This window comes from Solanum pennellii, chromosome 5 (genome assembly GCF_001406875.1).
Source record: "Solanum pennellii chromosome 5, SPENNV200".
Classification (NCBI taxonomy): domain Eukaryota; kingdom Viridiplantae; phylum Streptophyta; class Magnoliopsida; order Solanales; family Solanaceae; genus Solanum; species Solanum pennellii.
This window is the reverse complement of record NC_028641.1, coordinates 57,840,946-57,859,592: the sequence shown is the minus strand read 5'-3', so window position 1 is coordinate 57,859,592 and position 18,647 is coordinate 57,840,946.

The following is an 18,647-nucleotide window of genomic DNA, read 5'->3' as shown; positions in this document are numbered from 1 at the left end:
AGTTGAGGTCCAATATGTTGAGCCCTCATTTTGGGAAGTCCTAATGTCAAGTCCTTGATTCCAAGGTCTCATGGCATATGGACGAGTGATATGAAATATGTTATGTTGTAATAAGCAATATGTAATGTGTTGTGTGCACTATGTTACATATGATGATGCATGTTACTCTCATAGCATGACTTTCCTAATACGATTTTGGCAAGTCCACTGACTTCACTTTCCATAATTCATATCGTTAGGAGAAAGCTCTTCATAATCATGCATTTTCTTGGTGTGTTCTTGCATATACCCATACTCAGTACAAGTGTGTACTAATCCCATGCAACTCTCTATTTTTTGGTGCACGCACAGGTGGACGTTAGAGCTTATAGGTGACGCTGAAGCTATCCAGACGTAGAGCATTCATCCATATTTGGTAGGCCTTCATGCTTTCGAGGACGCTTGCCCATTATATTCTATCTTAGATATAGGATTGAGTTATTGCAGCATGTTCCACTAGCATTTCTTTCTCAAATATTTTCGGACATTGTATTGGTTCCATTCTAGAAACTTTATATTTTATGATATGACTATTTCATTAAGTTGAGTATCTTGGTTTTAGATGGTTGTTGTGAACAATTATGAACTGATGTAGATAAATCTTATATGAGTATAATGTATCCTACTATGAAGTCATTGTATACTTCAAGTAACTAAAATTTTAAAATTTTCCGCTAAAATTTAGCTAAATTATGTAACGATGTCATATGTAGGCTTGCTGCAACCTCTGAGAGGTCAACGACGCCGGTCTCGTTTGGGGTATTGATTCTGGTCATGAAAAAGTTGGTATTAGAGCAGTAGGTTAATTCCGAGGATAATAAGTTCACATCAACCAGATCGAGTAGTTTCTTAGTCATGGTAGTGAAGTGCACCACTATCCTGAATTAAAGATTGCATGATGCGTAGGAATATTTCCCTTCTTCTGATCTTATCGTGCTTTTTCTAATGTTAGATTCCTCGGTCTTATGAGCGTATCTAACATCAATTCTATTTCTTTAGAAAATGAACACAAGGAGGAACACTGGTCAGGGAAGAGGAGAAGCAGTTGTTGGGGGCAACCAAGTTCCTCCCCAGGCCCCAACTGCTGAAATGGAGATGCCTGTTAACCCAACTGGGTTGACAGATGTAGAAATAAGGACAGACCTGGTACAGATGGCCCAAGCCATCACCTTATAAGCTCAGGCTATGACAACCTAGGAAGAGCAACAAGGTGTTCCCAGGAAGAACCCACCTGCCATCACCATGGCTAGTAGGTTAAGGAACTTAACGAGAATGAATCCTCCCGTTTACACTGGATCTAAGATTTTTGAGAATCTTGAGAATGAGTGTAGGGTAGCTATGCGTCATGCCACCAGTGGGCCTTTCTAGGCTTATAGTCCATGTCCAACAAGTGTAGTAAAGCATGAAGAGGAAGCTTACTAGGGTAGGGAACAGGTCAAGGCAAGTTGAGAAGAATTTTTCAATGAAGAGTAATATTGAAATCAGGGATAAACCCAGGTTTAATAAGGTACTCTCCCACTAAGGGGAGTCAAGTTCGTCCAAGGGTCGCTATGATAGGGATTCCGAGCCCAAAGTTAAGAGAAACAGTGAAGTAGATACACCTTATGAGAGGCCATCTTGTAGGAAGTGTGGCAAACTTCATGGAGGAGAGTGTATGAGGAGCTCTAACGCATATTACAGTTGTAGCAAATAGGGTCACATGATGAAGAATTGTCCGTATATGAGAGATCAAGAAAAAAGGAAGGATAAAGTTTAGCTGAATGGTCCAAGTGAAGAGGCTCCAAAGAGGCAACGATTCTTTGCACTCAAGTCTAGGGGTGTAGGGGAAGACCTCTCTAGTGATGTCTCAGGTGCGTAGCCTAAATTAGTTTTTCATCTGTATGGTTTTATGCACAAGTATGAAGTTAATATGTTGGAGTAATCATGTTGGTTGCTCATTTATGTGACTTATGTGTTTATTTATGTTGTATGATTTGATGAGACTAGTTTAGAAAGGAGTTCCTTAATCTATTAATGCGAAGCTGCTAGTAGGTTTCAAACATGTGCACCAACCTACTAGTATGTGAATCAGATATTCACAAACAAAACGCATTTAATAGCTTAGGTACGGATTTTATCCATATGTGTTATGCTACCATAGATTATCAAACCAGAGTAGTGAGGTTTCAGTTGTCAAATGAGATAGGGTATAAATGGGCAGGGCGTGGATCAGTCCAACAAGGCCATATTATTTCAAATCTTAAGTCTAACAATATGTTATCTAAGTGGTTAGACTCCTCCTAAGGCTGGTTTTGTTTAAGAAACTCTAAGTTTTAGTGGAATAGTCGACTTGGTTTTTTAAGCCTACAAATCGTATGTGTAATAATTGCACTATGTGAGTTAAAATGAATTCATGTTTGCATATCATGTTGCTGTTTTTGTATAGCGTAGACATGATTTTTTTATTGTTGCATGAGCTTTAAGGTGCATCAATTTAAGTGATATTGAGAATGAAGTTCCTCAATCTCAAATATGAAGCTTCAGATAAGCTTGAGTAATATACATTATCAAGAGTAAGTGTGAAAAAGAAATTCACAAAGAGTAAAGTCTCAAGTATGTTAAGATATTTTCGAAAATCACCTTCTTTATTTTAAAATGATGTATAGTGTCATTCGAGGACGAATGTTCCTAAAGGGGTATAATGTAACAACCCTAAAAATGGCTAGGCTAATTAATGCTTAATGTGTCTAGAATGCCTATGATTAACCGGGTTCACACGGATTGATGCGCATAGAACCACACCTCTGAACCTCTGCAACAGCCAAGTCAACTAACTTGGTGACTTAGTTGAGCTGGGAAAGGTTGGGTCCAGCCATGTAGGGCACCCGAATATGAAGATTTACCCGGATGAGTCTTAACCGAACTTAAAAAGGGGTAATCTTATGTTTGGAGGGTTTAGGGGTAAAAAGGTCTTTTCCACGGTAAGGGTAGTATTGTGATTATCCTAAATATTTAATTAATTAGTTAATTAATATGGTGGAGGGGAAATTCAGGTAGGAAGGGCCTAAATTGACCCTTTGAGCGAAATCTTGCTCCACCCGGGTTCGAACATTGGTGGAAGCAATGATTTAATTGATTTATTGTATTTAGTGAATTAGTTAATTAATTAATATTTAATTTGCTGATTTAATTAAAGGAAAATCATATTTTTAATAAATGATAATAATAATATTATTAATAATAATAATGAGGAATCCTAGTTTGACTAAGTCTCCACCTAACTCTCCTAATCCTAATCCTCTCATTCTCACGTCTCTCACTCTCATTCTCACGTTTTTTATCAGCAAAAGAACTAAAAATAATAGTTCTTTATTCTTGAAGAACTTACACACAAAAACTCAAACGAAAAGCGAAGCTAAAAATGAAAATCAACAACATTCTTCTCGACGGATTGGGTTTAGGATTTTGGTGGTGAGGTAGTGGTTTCGTGGGAAATTAGCAGCATTTAAACAAGTGTGGAACGACATTAAGGAATGGTTTTTCTTCTCTCTTTGTCCCTTTCCCAAGAGACCCTAAACGTTAAGTTTAATCGCGATTTAAAAAACTAAGGTTGTCCCCGTTGCATGCCCCTTTCGTTAGATCCTTTGAAAGATTCAAAGTATGCGTTGGTATGTCTTCTTGTAGATGATTTTAGTGCTGATTGTGATTATGTTTTTGAATGTTTATTCGGAAATTATGTAAGGAACGAAAGATGTATTCCAGAAAATTGTATTAAGTTAACTGTTCGAGCATGTTTGTGCTGTTAATTAACTATGTTTTCTGCCTGAAATTTGTGTGTTAAAAATGTTGTATTTCACGTGTATAAAAATGTTAAAAGCGTGGTGTTCATATAAGGTTAATGTGGCTGAATAAATGTCACCCAAAACACTCCAAGAATCAACATAAAAGAATGAGAGATAGATGTATTTGGAAGAGACCAAATTTCCAGCTTGCTGGAAATGTTGTCTCGGCCTAGGTGTGGAAAATCTTGCTATGTTTTAAAATTTTTAAAAAATTGTGAGGTCATTGGGGATTGAACCCAAGACCTCACCAAATGTAAACTACATAGAAATTTCATTAGAAAATTAAAGGAAGTTGGGATTGAACCCAAAACCTCTTGTATAGATGAGAGAGTTAGGAGAAAAATAAAGGAGAAAAACAAATGTGGAGAGTGGGGATTGAACCCACAACCTCTTGAGTAGATGAGAGAGATAGGAGAAAAATAAATTTGGAGAGTGGGGATTGAACCCACGACCTCTTGAATTGATGAAAGATTTAGGAGAAAAATAATGTGAAGAGTGGAGATTGAACCGACAACCCCTTGAATAGGTGAGAAAGTTAAGAGAGAAATTAAGAGAATAAGAATGAGCTTGTGGGGATTGATCCCACAACCTCCTTTCCTTAACCGAGAAAGAGAGGAGGAAAAGACAGAAAATATTATGTGAGTGATGGGGATCGAACTAGGGTCCCACAAATCTTAACAATGCAATTATCAAATTTAATATAAGATTAAGTGTTGCTCAAGGGATTCGAAATCGGGTTCACTTTCCCAATCCCATATTGACACATATGTCATACGTGAACAAATATTTAATGAATGTTGCCTGCCTCTAAGGATCAAAATCGATATCTTGGCATACCTACAAGATGCAAAAATATTGTACCACATAATCTTGGGTAAATATGAATTACTTAGACGAACTATTAATGAATCCTCATGGATTGTATGTGTGGACTCATAAGTCTATCATACGTTTAAAAGTAAGTGAAACTAAGATGTTATGTGAAGAGATGATGAAACCCAGAGGGGTTAGGTAAGAATGTGACACACATTAAAGGGCCAAGTGTATTGGCATACGATGAAATAAACATTCAGGTAAAAAGGAGTGAGTAATTATGAAGAGTAAATGTGCTAAAGTTAATGAATGTGGTGACAACTTGATATGAAGCTAATGTGAAAGGTGAGAAAAATCTCAAATGATCCTAAGTAAATGCTACCAAGACGTACTCACCTATGAGAGTGTAAGGTTAATGAAGAGACCAGTCTCTATGAACACTCTAATGAAAGTATTGAAGTTAAAGCATACTTAATACTAATGATTAGATGAGAAATCATCTAATGAGCTACGATGCCTCATGCTAGAAGCCAGCTTCTATGATGTATAATATGAATGTAATGGAACTTTATACTTAGAACCAATAGGCTAGATATAAGTTGCGATTCCTATTTTCGGGAAGGCACAGATTCATGTAATTCTCATGAGATGAGACTTTCCATCCATACGGATATGGGTCTCCTTATATCTCCTAGTCTTTGAACCTAAACTGCCAATATAGGGTTCTAGCAGTGTTCGATTCCCTATATAAGCTAGCATATTTTGGTTCACTTTGGCTGGTGATTCCACCTCTTTTCGGTGTGAGGTTAAACACTGGATTTCATGATGCTGACATTATCTATGTCGGTTAAAGTTAAATTTCCCAAAGAAAGAATGAGGCCAGCCTCAAGTACATCACATAATGAAATACACGATACCAAAGGTGTTAGGATAGGATAATCAAGAGGTTAGATAGACTTAAGTAATGACACTAGGTCATTCTTGGTCACTGCACAACGAACCCGATGAAAGTCTTAAACTATCCTCAGTACACTAGCTTACAAACGAATGAAAATGAAGTACGTATGAATGAATGAAGCAGACTCGGTGTTTGCTAAAGAAGGCTCCCTAGTTTAGGTCCCATATGTTGAGCCCTCATTTTGGGAAGTCCTAATGTCAAGTCCATCATTCCAAGGTCTCATGGCATACGGACGAATGATATGAAATATGTTATGTGCTAATAAGCAATATGTAATGTGCTCTGTGCAGTATGTTACATATGATGATGCATGTTACTCTCATAGCATGACTTTCCTAATCCAATTTTTGCTAGTCCACTGACTTGACTTTCCATAATTCATATCGTTTGGAAAGAGCTCTTCTTAATCATGCATGTCCTTGGTGTGTGCTTGCATATACCCATACTTGGTACAAATGTGTACTAATTCCATACAACTCTCTATTTTTAGGTGTGGGCACGGGTGGAGGTTAGAGCTTACAAGTCGAGCTGAATCTATCTGGACGTGGAGCATTCATCCGGATTTGGTAGGCCCTCATGCTTTCGAGGACACTTACCCATTATATTCTATGTTAAATATAGGTTTGAGTTAGTGGAGTATGTTCCACTAGCGTTTCTTTCTCAATTATTTTCAGACATTGTGTTGGTGCCATTCTGTCAACTTCATATTTTATGATATGACAATTTCATTCAGTTGAGTATCTTGGTATTAGATGGTTGTTGTGAACGATTATGAACTAATGTAGATAAATCTTATATGAATATAATGTAATTTACGATGAAGTCTGTGTATACTTCAAGTAACTAAAATTTTCAAATTTTCCTTTAAAATTAACATAGATGATGTAATGATGACGTATGTAGGCTTGTCTGTGACCTCAGAGTGGTCAACGACGACGGTCTCGTCTGGGGTCTTGATTCCGGTCATGACATGACTAGACTTAGTATTGTTGGTCTTGTAATGTACATGGTCTTGATTTGATGAATATGTAATATGGATTTGTTTTGGTTTTTGAATGTGCATATTGCTTTTCAAAGTGTATTGCATAGTTTAATGAAATGTCCCTTTTTGGCATGATTTTTATGTTGTGTGTGCATATGACCATATCCTTAGTACAACTGATGTGCTACCCATTTTCTCCCTTTTTCCCCAACATTTTAGGTTTACGTCGTTGAAGGATTTGAGACGACATTGAAGGAAGGCTTTGAATTCTCACTCTCCAAGTTATGTAGGTCCTCATTACTTTGAGGACAATGTCATTTCCTAGTTTTGGATATTGATTAGCCTTAAAGACAATATGTTCATTTCCTTTCATTTGAGTATTACAGATTGTATATCCTATATGTGGCTTTTATTGTATTGATATATGGGCTATGCCCAAATGTTATACTCTTGTTTAGATGATTATAAGATGAGATATCCGGTTTTAAGACTATGTTATATCTTATATATATATATGTGTGTGTGTGTGTGTGTGTGTGTGTGTGTGTGTGTGTGTGTGTGTATATATATATACATATATATTTGAGGTCTATGTAAACCTTATGATAGATAGAAGACAATTTTTAAATTTTTCGCATTCTTAACCTATGAATGTAATAATATAAGCTAAGAGTCTAGTCTTAGTCCTTGATGTGGACGACGACGCTGGTTACGTCTAGGGGGTTCTCCCCGGATGTGACACATTCAAGGGTTTAATTCCAATAATTTTCAACGATGTTTCAAAACATAGAATTTCCGACTTTGACTTCTACCCAAGGATTCTTGCATGAAATGATTTGAATCTATTATTTATGATATAATTGTTGTTAATTAAATGATTTAAGGTTAAAAAATTATAAACCCATGCTTTTCATGAATTCCTATTTTTGTATCTAAAGTGGGTGAATTGATTATGCCTTGATATTATTGAATTCATGTGTACATTGTATTGGGCTATTGAATTATGTATAGATTATGGTAGAATTATATATAGGCTTCATTATTTTGATGATATCTATATTGTATATTATTCAATCATTAATATGGATTGATGGTTGGATTAGTATTGTGTATACGACTATTGGTATGAGCCTTTATAAAGTGAATTGGTTGAAAAGGCTAAGGAATGGTGATGTTGATGATGGAAAGGTGGTAAGTTGACCTAATTCTTTCATATTCTGTACAATTGATATTGGATTGTGTTGATTGGTATGTTCCACTTATAATGGAGGTGTTTATGTGTTGTAATTGTTTTGAACATGGCCCTATAGTCATAATTATGTGAATTATTGTGCTTTCATGTTGTATCTTGTAAGATCTACTATGTGAAGGGTCATATGGTACATATGTATATGTGAGGTGAAAGTATGATTCCCTCTAAATGGTTATGTTTGAATATAATTGTAACGAGTCTCTACATGTGTATTGAATGGATATCTTGTTAGGTAGACTTGATTTTCCCTACATGATATTTAAAAGTTATTGAATACATGATATGCTAAGGTTATGTCTTGATTGGTGAACTAGTTGTCCCTCTTCTTCATGCATGAAACTTATGTGAAGGTTATCTCTTGACTTTGTAGGCATAGGCACCCCTTGTCTCGTACGTGTATGAATAAATGCATAAATGAAGTCTAGGATTGGAAGAGGTGCCCTTCTATAAATGACTTATATGAAGAACCTTGAATATTATAAAAATGGTTAAGGAATGAGTTATCCATGAAAAGTTTTATGAGTTGTTAGGATTAAGAGATGGTACCTGCTCTAATACTCCTAAGGTTTAATTACTCTATGAGAATAAAGGCAAAGAACCGAGCGGTATTCTTGTGCTAGTAGCTCTACTTTAGAATGATACTAGAGTATAAAGAAGCCCTTGATATCCTAGATCGATGTGCCAACATGGGATTAGCTTTTGTTCTATCTTTTTCAAGTAGAACACCTTCCATGTTGTGGGGTTCTTATGACACCGGATTTCATACCAAGCTAGTATGTTCTATGTCTGCTAATGCCTAATCTCATCATATGGGATATACACTCTAGTTATTGGATAGGTTCTACAACGTGTGGGTAGTGGAATGGGACGGTATCTATACATTGCACGAGTAGGCCTTGAAGATGCTAGCTGAGTTCCCTAGGTCTCTTACAAGACCGTTATGTGAAGTCCGTTGTGTGGCTACTTGTCTCTCAAAATGGTTTCGAATGAATATGTTTCCTTGAATGAAGTATGTTGACTAAAAAGGATCTTACCTAAGGTAGCTTTGAGGGTTTCTTTGGTAGGCTTGAAGAGGGTGTATGGGCGGTCTCTTCATGTCTTACTTAGATGAATCTTGGAGTAACTTTAGGTGGAGAATCTAAATGATAAAAATGGGTTACATAACGAATATTAAACTATGTATCAATGTAAAGTATGAATAATCTTACTATGGGTGGTGTCTTCTTGTCTTACTTAAGTGAGTCTTTTGATAACCTTTGGTACGAGGTATAAATGTTTATGTGCATTCTATAAATTAACATGGTTGTCTCCTGATAACCACTTGGATAGGTTTCATATTGTATGTTGTCTTGAAAATGGTTCTTATACCTTGTTTATGAGATTTGCATTAAAAGAGCATAAAAAGCTTGTTATAAATTAAATGTCTATTTCAACATGGTTTACTTGCATGTTCACCTACTTAGTATATTCAATGTGCTAATTCCATATGTTTTTTATTCTACAAGTGTAGGTTGCAAGTGAGGAGTCTCTTGGAAGTGAATCTTGGTAATAGCATTCTCTCAAGCAAATCTTTTTATGTCCTCATATGATTCGAGGACATAGTTATGCTTTAGTTTTCCTTTTCAAAGACATTGTAATAGACGTTGGTTTAACTCTTAAATTGTTGTATGGGCCGTGGCCAAATTATTTTTTTAAGTCAAAGATAGATACAATGAAACTTAGTTTCGTATGTTTTCTATAAAAAGAGATTCGAACTAATGTTGTGAAAAGTTTTAATCCCGCACTACTACAATAGGCTGACAGATGGACTTGGAGGGGCCATTACCCTCTGCCATTCATGGAGCAAATGTTGGACAAGTTAGCAGCTAAAGGTTGGTATTGTTTCTTAGATGGATACTCATGTTACAATCATATATCGATTGTTCCTGAAGATAAGGAAAAGACTACATTTACATGCCCTTATGACACTTTTGCATTTAAACCCATGTCGTTTGGATTTTGTAACGCACCAGCTACACTTTAAAGGTGCATGATGTCCATTTTTTCAGACATAGTTGAGGATATTCTGGAAGTATTTATGGATGGTTTCTCTGTATTAGGTGATACTTTTAATAATTGTTTCTTGAATCTACGCAGGGTATTGCAGAGATGTAAGGAAGCCAACTTGGTGCTAAACTGGTAGAAATGCCACTTCATGGTTAAAGAGGGCATAGTCCTTTGACATATGTCACAGAAAGAAATTGAAGTTAAAAAGACGAAGATAGAGGTGATTGATAAATTGCCTTCTCCTATTTGTGTGAAAGTTGTTCGAAGCTTTTTGGGACATGCCGGTAAATATAGGCGTTTTATAAAGGACTTCTTCAAAGTTACACACCCTATGTGTAAGATCTTGGATAAGAAGGTGAAATTAATCTTTGATGACGCCTTCCTAAAATCCTTTGAAAATCTAAAACAGAAACTGGTCTCTGCACTTGTAATCATTGGTTCAAACTGTGCAGAACCATTTCAAAAAGGTGATGTGCAATGCCAGTGGTACTTCATTTAATTTTGTGTTAGGTCAAAAGCAAAATAAGGTGTTCCATCAGATTTACTATGCTAGTAAGTCCTTTAATGGAGCACAACCAAAGTATACAGTCATTGAACAGCAACTATTGGCGGTAGTATATGCATTTGAGAAATTCAGAGCATTTTTGTTGGGCACCAAAGTAATAGTACACACAAATCATGCTTCTTTGAGGTATCTCATTTCCAAGAAGGATGCCAATACAAGTTTAATCATATGGGTGTCACTACTTGTTGCCAGTCAGAGAAAGACTAATGAGCTTAAGGCACAATTGGATGACATGTGATAACAGATTACTCATTTAGCCAAGCAACTGACCATAGTTGCCCTCTCCTACACTACCTGAGTCTCTGATGAACATGTTGAATCAAGAACCTCCTGTGCAATCACTTGATGAAGTTTCGAGAGAAGAACTACCCGCCAAATTCAAAAATAAGAAGCCTAAGGATCGTTACCTTCACCAAGACACACAACTTAACCCATTGCGCGAGGCACAGAAAGAAGAGAAGAGAGCTTGCAAGGAATACCAGAAGTTGGAAAGAGAACAAGCTTCCCGTGCAAAGGAACAACAAAAAACCATGTTACCTGACGCGTCTCGGAGTGGAGCACCTCCCCACAATGATGGTACAAGAGCAATCACTGAGGTTAATAATGTATGCACTACCCCCACTAGTTCTTAGCAACGCGCTGATAAGAGTTTCATCACTGAACAAGAGACTAGCGCCTAAAGTGCCATTGGTATGACCCCTTCTCATATCCCTTTATATGTATTATGTTATATTGACTTTGAGGGTAAAGATATTTTTTGGGGGGAGGGGGTGGGTGAGAAACCTTACATAGTTGTAGTAAGTGGAGGTTTTCATTGTCTTCTGAGTTTGTTCTTATCAGGGTAGATTAAGATATGCAGCTGCTAACTAAGAAACAAAATGAACAACTGATTCTTAACATGGATTTGACGATCATGATCTGTATGTGACATTTTAGATATTAACTTGTTGAACATTGCTGAGTTTGAATGATAAATGAGTTAATTAAGAAACACAATAATGCAATCATAGGTGAGTCTCTGTGAGTGTTGATTAATGTCTAACAGTATTTGAAGAAACTAGAACTTGCTTGAGTTGTCGTTCTTAAAACCGAGGAGAGTTGGATAGGAAATGATGAGTAGACTATTTCTTTAATAATCGTATAAAAGCCTAAACAAAATCAACCAAATAAAAGTGTACCATTTGAAACCATTTTGAGCCTGTAATATACTTTTATTCTCACCAAAAACATTTCATAACCTTGGTTTACCCAAAGGTATATTGTCCAAAATCTAGCTAAAATCCTATGTTAAGGGTGAGTGCAACCCGAACAGGAAAAGACAGTTCAACTAGCAAGTGGAAATGCAAAGTGGTATGTATAAAAAAATAAAAAAAAATAATAATAAATTGGCGTGTCTACTAGGATGACATAATGAAAGAAACAAATGATTCAGTTAGAAAAGGGTTTGTGAAAACAACACTTTGGTAAACCAAGGGATTAGCCATTCACGAAACCAAACATCCAGATATCCTTCCTCTAGCCCCGAGCCTATGTTACATGTCAATTGAAGTCTTGCAGTGGTCCTATTCAAATTTATGAAATATAGAGTGTAGAAAATTAAGGCAAGCCCATGTTAGTTCCCGTTAGTTCTACAAATTCTTTTAGAGCGTGAAAGTAGAACTCAGGCCCAATCATTTTGAGCGAGGGACTTCTTTTGTGTGTGTAACACCTCTAAAATGACTTAGGTGAAATTAGATCCTAACACTTGTGTCTTAATGTTTTGAATTCCTAAAATGGGTTATAATGAGGTTAGGAGGAAGTGTTTAATGTTTTGTGAAGTTTGGAGGTCAAATGTCCAAGAACGTTCATGACGTTCGAATGGTTTGACTTGAAACGCGCTTGTGTGTTTACGTGTGTTTGGTCATGTTTTACGTGTTCGTTTTGGATGAAATTTATGTGAGAGGTTCTAATCTTGTATACCAACATAATTGGTCTGGAAACATCCGGGAAAAACTACCCATGGACCATCCAAGGGGTCCTTTAGGAGGACGCAAAGTGTGAGCTAAGGCTGTCAAAAACTTCCTCACCTGCGGATGGCAATCGACGCCTAGTAGAATAGTTTAATCCCTGTAGGTGGAGGGATTCGGTCAACACTTTGGATAGGAATCTTAAGATCCAAAAATTCCAGCCTATAACCCAAACCACGGACCAGCAGGACGGTCCGTTTGTTGGGCTACAAGACGTAGGTGAGGTGGCCGTTGAAGGCACCAGCAATTTCTGCAGGTGTCTCGGCAAAGGCTAGGGGTAATTGGGTCATTCACCTAGCGTTCCTAAAATTAGTTGGACGGTTCCTTAGGGTCACTTTAGGTATCTTAAGTGCATTTTTAAGACTTAAACACTTAGATGAATTTATTATTCTAAATCAAAAACCCAAAACCTCTAAAGAACTCTCTAGAACTCCATTGGACCCAAAACTCAAGATAGAGCTTGGATTGAAGATTCTTTGGTGATTATCCATTTAATATTCATCAAATTTTTGGTTAATCATCAAATGATGTATGGCTTTCATCCTTGAATTTTTTTCTTCAAAGAGCCAAACATTAATGTGACTTCCAAATATTTTCAAAAGATGAAATTGTCCGATTTTGATATCTATCCATTGGTTCTTGCATAAACGTTTTGAATCATTATATATTGATAATTTTGATGATTTTAACCTAATTAATATATTAATCCATGCAATTCATGAGACCCTAGTTTTGACTATTTTGTGGGTGACTTAAATCTTAATGCTATTGAATTCTTGTATAATTTTATAAGGGATAGTGAATTATGGAAGAATCATGCTAGAACTATGAGTAGACTGCCCTAATTTGATTAATTCATGTTGTATTATCTTTTGTTCATTGTATATTGTAATTGTTTGGTTGAATTGTAAAGTATGAATATTGGTAAGAGCCTTGGTATATTGTGTTGGATGAATTGACTATGGATTGGCGTTGTGAGGTTGGATTGATGGTATGCTGATCTAAATTTGTCTATATTGTGTAGTATAGGTGTTATATAGTAATGATATTTTGTATGGTCCAGTTATGGTGGCGGTGCTTATGTGCTATACTTGTGAATTATGTGTCCTTGTCGGCATTACTTCAGAATTGTGAATTGTGTAGCCTTGTCGACATTAGTTTATGAATTGTGAATCAATGTGGCCTCGTCGGCATTACTTTATGAACTATGTTATTATCATGTACTACTTGGATATATATCATTGTAAAGGTCTTGATGACTATGTGTTTATGTGGAGTCAAAGCATGAGTTCTCTTAGTTGATGATATGTGCCTCTAATAGGCTATTGTGAAGTCATTATCTGTATTACTTGATATTGATGTATGATGATTCTTGTTGAATTATATGAGAATTGTGATGGTTTATATAAATGATCCTATAGTAGTCAATAGGGTGACCTATAGTTGGCTTGGTTGTCCCTAGGTGCTCTAGAATAGTATGCTATATGTATGGTATAATAAAGTAAGTGTGGGTCTTAGTTTAGTAGACTTGTATTCCTTTATTGATAGATGTACAATGTGAATATGAATTATTGACTTAGTATGCTAAAGCTCCTTAGTCTTGTATGTGTCATTGACATGTGGCCTTAAACATAGCTAAAAAGATCCTTTATGTGGAACCTTCACCCTAAATGTAAGGTTATGATCTCCTTGAAGTTGAAAGCCTTAATGGTATCCTTCTTGTGTGAATGGTTGACTTATGGTTGGTTGGATGGAATGGAATGAAGTCATCCTTAGGAAAATCATTGAGCTATCCTCTTGGCTATTGTAGGTAGCCTTAGTGGACCCTCTTTGGTAAGGTATAATGTGATTGGGTTGTGAAATAGATACGGGACCTCTTCATATGCTCCTTTATTGAAATAATCTATGAGAACCAAGACTAGCACCGAGTGAGTATGCTTGGGAAATTGCTCTAACTAATATGACTTTCGAGAACAAAAATACCCTCAATGTCCCTTAACCATGTGCCTACATGGTATATGTCCCAGTTCTACAATTGGTAAGTAGAACACCCTCCATCGAAATAGGTTTATGACTCTGTATTCCATGCATAACTACTATGGTCTATGTCGGTTATTGCATATTCTCATCATTATGGGATACCTACTATTGTTGGAGAAATTCTAAAAAGTGTAGGTAGTAGTATGGGAAGCTATCTAGATATTGCATGATTAGGCTTCAAAGATGTTAGTGAGTTATTCCCTAGGTCTTCTCTAAGACCATTACTTGAATGTCTTTAAGTGTTGAATGTCTTCTAAATTAACTAGTGAAGATAATGGCTTAAGTTAAAAAGTATGTTAATCAATAAGTACTAGTCTAGAGGGACTTTAAGGATTGACTATTTAAGGTGTGGAGGGAGTATAGGAATGGTCTCTTCATGTATTACCTATAGAAGTCTTATGGATAACTCTAGATGGGAAAGTTGATTAATGAAATGGGAGTAACCTTATCTTAGGTACTCAAAAGGATCTCTTAGGTGTTTGTGAAGGGATTGTATGGGCAGTCGCTTCATAACTCACTCAAGTGAGCCTTAGAATCACGTTTGGTAGGAGGATCTCATGTTTATGTGTTTTGATATGTTCTTGATTCTATCTTGTTATATGTGAATTTACTGTGAGCTCACTGTAATACTAGTATAATGTTACTGTAATGTTCATATAAATTGAATATAATTTGTAATGAGTTCTAAATGTGATTCTTATGATTTTAATATTAAGTTCTAATAAAAAAGAGCATATTTCTCATAAATGTTCAATTCTCATTATTTTATGCATTATGTCCTACTTAATACATGCATTATACTAATTCCATACATTTTATCTATCTCTAAAGTTGTAGGTGGAAGGTGAAAGGTGTCTTTAAACAAAGCTTGGAAAATAGGAATCATTCAAGCAAAGTTGGGTTATGTCCTCACTTGATTCGACGTGATTGCTATCTTACACTTCTTTTATTCAAAGTATTGTAATAAACATTGTATTTCTATATTTCGTTGTATGGTCCGTGTCCCAAGTATTCTTGAGTCTAAGATTGACATATGTTGAGACTTTGTATTTTCCTATGATTTTATATAAAAGATGTTTTAAGATATTTGATGTGAAAAGTTTTAATTCCGCTCTACTTTTCATACATCAATGCAATGAATGTAGTGTTCTATACAATATTGAGCTCACTTGGTTGGGCGCCTTATATTTAACCTTCAAGTGTAGTGTTCTATAATCCACCCATAGACCTCTTTAAAATTTTCAAATCATTGAACAAGAATGACAACATTAAGATTATGCTAAAAGATTAATTTAATCTTTTAAATGTATTTTAAATATTTTGGTTTCCCGGAAGTAAATTTCCTTTGTTTTTTGTTGATTAGTTTTTTCCATTTTTATTCTCATCATTGAAATTTATTAAAAATGAATTACATTATTTTTCTTAGGCATTGTGTGAATTTTGGAGGTCAAACGCCCAAGAACATACATGACTTTTGGAAGGTGTGTCTTAGATAGCGCTTGTATGTCTTGATGTGTTTGAGTTAGTTTTACGTGTTCGTTTTAATCAAAATTGATGTGGGATGTTCCTAATACCTATATGACTGAGTTTAGGGGTTTAACATTCATGTACGACCCCTCCTAGGACCAAAAAGGGGCCCTAGATAAGGGCCCAAGACTTGGACCAAACTGCCAAAACAGTGACCAAACGATGACCCAAAGGACGGTCCCTTGGTACACCAACGGTCCATCGACCAAGGGCATCGATTGACCCTGCAGTGCAGGATTTCCTACTTGAAAATGGTTCTAAGTATCAACCAACGAGATCCCACCAACGGTGCATCCGTTGGTTGGTCCGTTGGTGAGACTGTCCAAAAGCTGTTAAAGGGGCTGCCAAGTTTTGGGGTGTTTGGTAAATTCACCCCAAGTCTTTTATGACCCTAGGGAGTTATTTTTAGGGTTATTATATATATTAAAGTATTTTAAACCCTAAGACCTAATTGTAGACCTCATTTCCTAAAACCCCAAAACCCCTATCCCTTAGAATTCTCTCTCAAGTATCTATGGAAGCTAGAAGTTAAGAAGAGCTAGGAGGGCTGGTTTGGGCGTGTTCTTCATCAAAAACCAGTGGGTTGTATTGCATTTGAGTTATGGTATCCATTCTTGAACCCTCTTCCATTCAAGGAGACATTTCAAAAATATTTCAAAAAGGGTTTTCAAACTCTATTTTCTTCTATCTATGATTTTAAGCATGGGACATCTTGTAAAAGTGATTTAATGATTCAAATGTGTTTATTCTAGTATGAGTTGATGATTTTAATGTCAAAACCCTAATGAACTCATGTTTATGCATCTTTCAAACTTTAAGCTTGAGAAATGGGTTAAATGAGCATGTTTATGTAAGGTATGAACTTTGGTTTTCTTGTGTTGTTGTTATGTTTTAGCTACTTCCCTAAGGGCCTTATTATAATTAAACATTGAATAAAGTTGGTTATAGGTGGTGCTGACTTGATTATATGGTGAGTTGATTATATTGTATGATTTTTATTGTAATTTGTTCTTGAGTGATATGGTCCACCTTCTTGGTGGCTGTGTTCAATTGATGAACATTTTATTTAAAATGAATTGTGAGTGTGGATTTGATGGACTAATATGTGAAACGTAGTGGTAATGAAAATGATTGTTGTGTTATGTATTATGAAGCTTGAATTGCATGTTTGACCTAGATTATGTCAAAATGAAGTATATGATTATGTGAAGCTAAGTTGAGTGACTAGAGGAGTTTTTAGGTGGACAATCTTCGTGAGTTGAGATGAAGTGTATAGTATCAACCTCACTACATCCAAAGAGCTTTCTAAAATAGTTCGGAGGATGAATGCCCTTCGTGAGTTGCGATGTGGTGTTCAGTAATCATCCTTAACCTATAGTTTATAATGTTTAGAATCCGTAGGGGTTATGTATAGCACCGAGAGGATATGAAGAAGAGGTGGTTACACTTCGTTAGTTGAGATGTTGTTTTCCAATGTAACTCTTGAGTTAAGTACTCCTTGTTAGTGGAGAATGAGTTACTTAGTAGAAATCTACTTATACCTTATCTATGTGCCCGCATAGGTATAGCTATTGGGAAAGCCATGTAAAAGCTAAATAGTACGACCTAACTCTAGGCAAGTGAGGATCCCTCATTCTATAAGGGTTAATATCGGGATTCCATTTCTAGATCTCATGGTCTATGTCGGTTAAGCTAACTCCCGCAAAAGAATTGATTGAACTAAGTCTTCTAAAAAATGTGCTACTTAGGGTAGGTAGTGGTATCGGACGCTATCTATCCATTGCACTATGTAGGACCTTTCAAAATGGAAGACTTGGTTCAAACCTTTTTAAAAGAGTGTACTACTTAGGGTAGGTGGTGGTATGGGACGCTATCTATCCATTGCACTACGTAGGCATTTCGAAAGGGAAGTCTTTGTTAGTTTGTTGAGTGTTCTTCTAAAGTATTGCGTTTTGAGTGGTGACTTGTTCTCCCGAGTGGAGTATGATTTTGGTGGATAGTCTTATAGATCTTGTAACAACCTGTTTAGTAGGTTCGAGCAGTAGAATTAATTTGATAAAAACTGACTGGGTCGACGGAACACGCGACGGACCGTCATGGACACGACGGCCCGTGATGGATTCCGTCGTCCCATACTTGTGAATTTTCTTCTGCTACTCTTCTCATTACCCTCGACGACAAGTAGGACGAACCGTCATAGGCACGACGGACCGTCGAGGGCCTTCGTTCCAAAACACTTAAACTCTGAAAATCTGGGTACTGAGATCGACTCTCTGAACTTCACGACGGAACTGCAGGACGGGTCGTCGTAGGTACGACGGACCGTCATAGACCCTTTACTGAATTTAACTCTCTGATCTTTGTGACGGACCTGTAGGACGGACCGTCATAGACACGACGGACCGTCACAGGTTGCGTAACCCCAACTGGGTCGGATTTTTGCTAAAGGTTTTAAAGGGGTGTTTTGGACTATTCATGACAAACTTTATGAAATTAGTAGGGTAAGTTTAATTATTATATACTTGGAGGGTTAAAGGAGATAACCTTGAAATAAATAATGGGTTACTTTTATCATAATGAATTATATGATAATTAGGG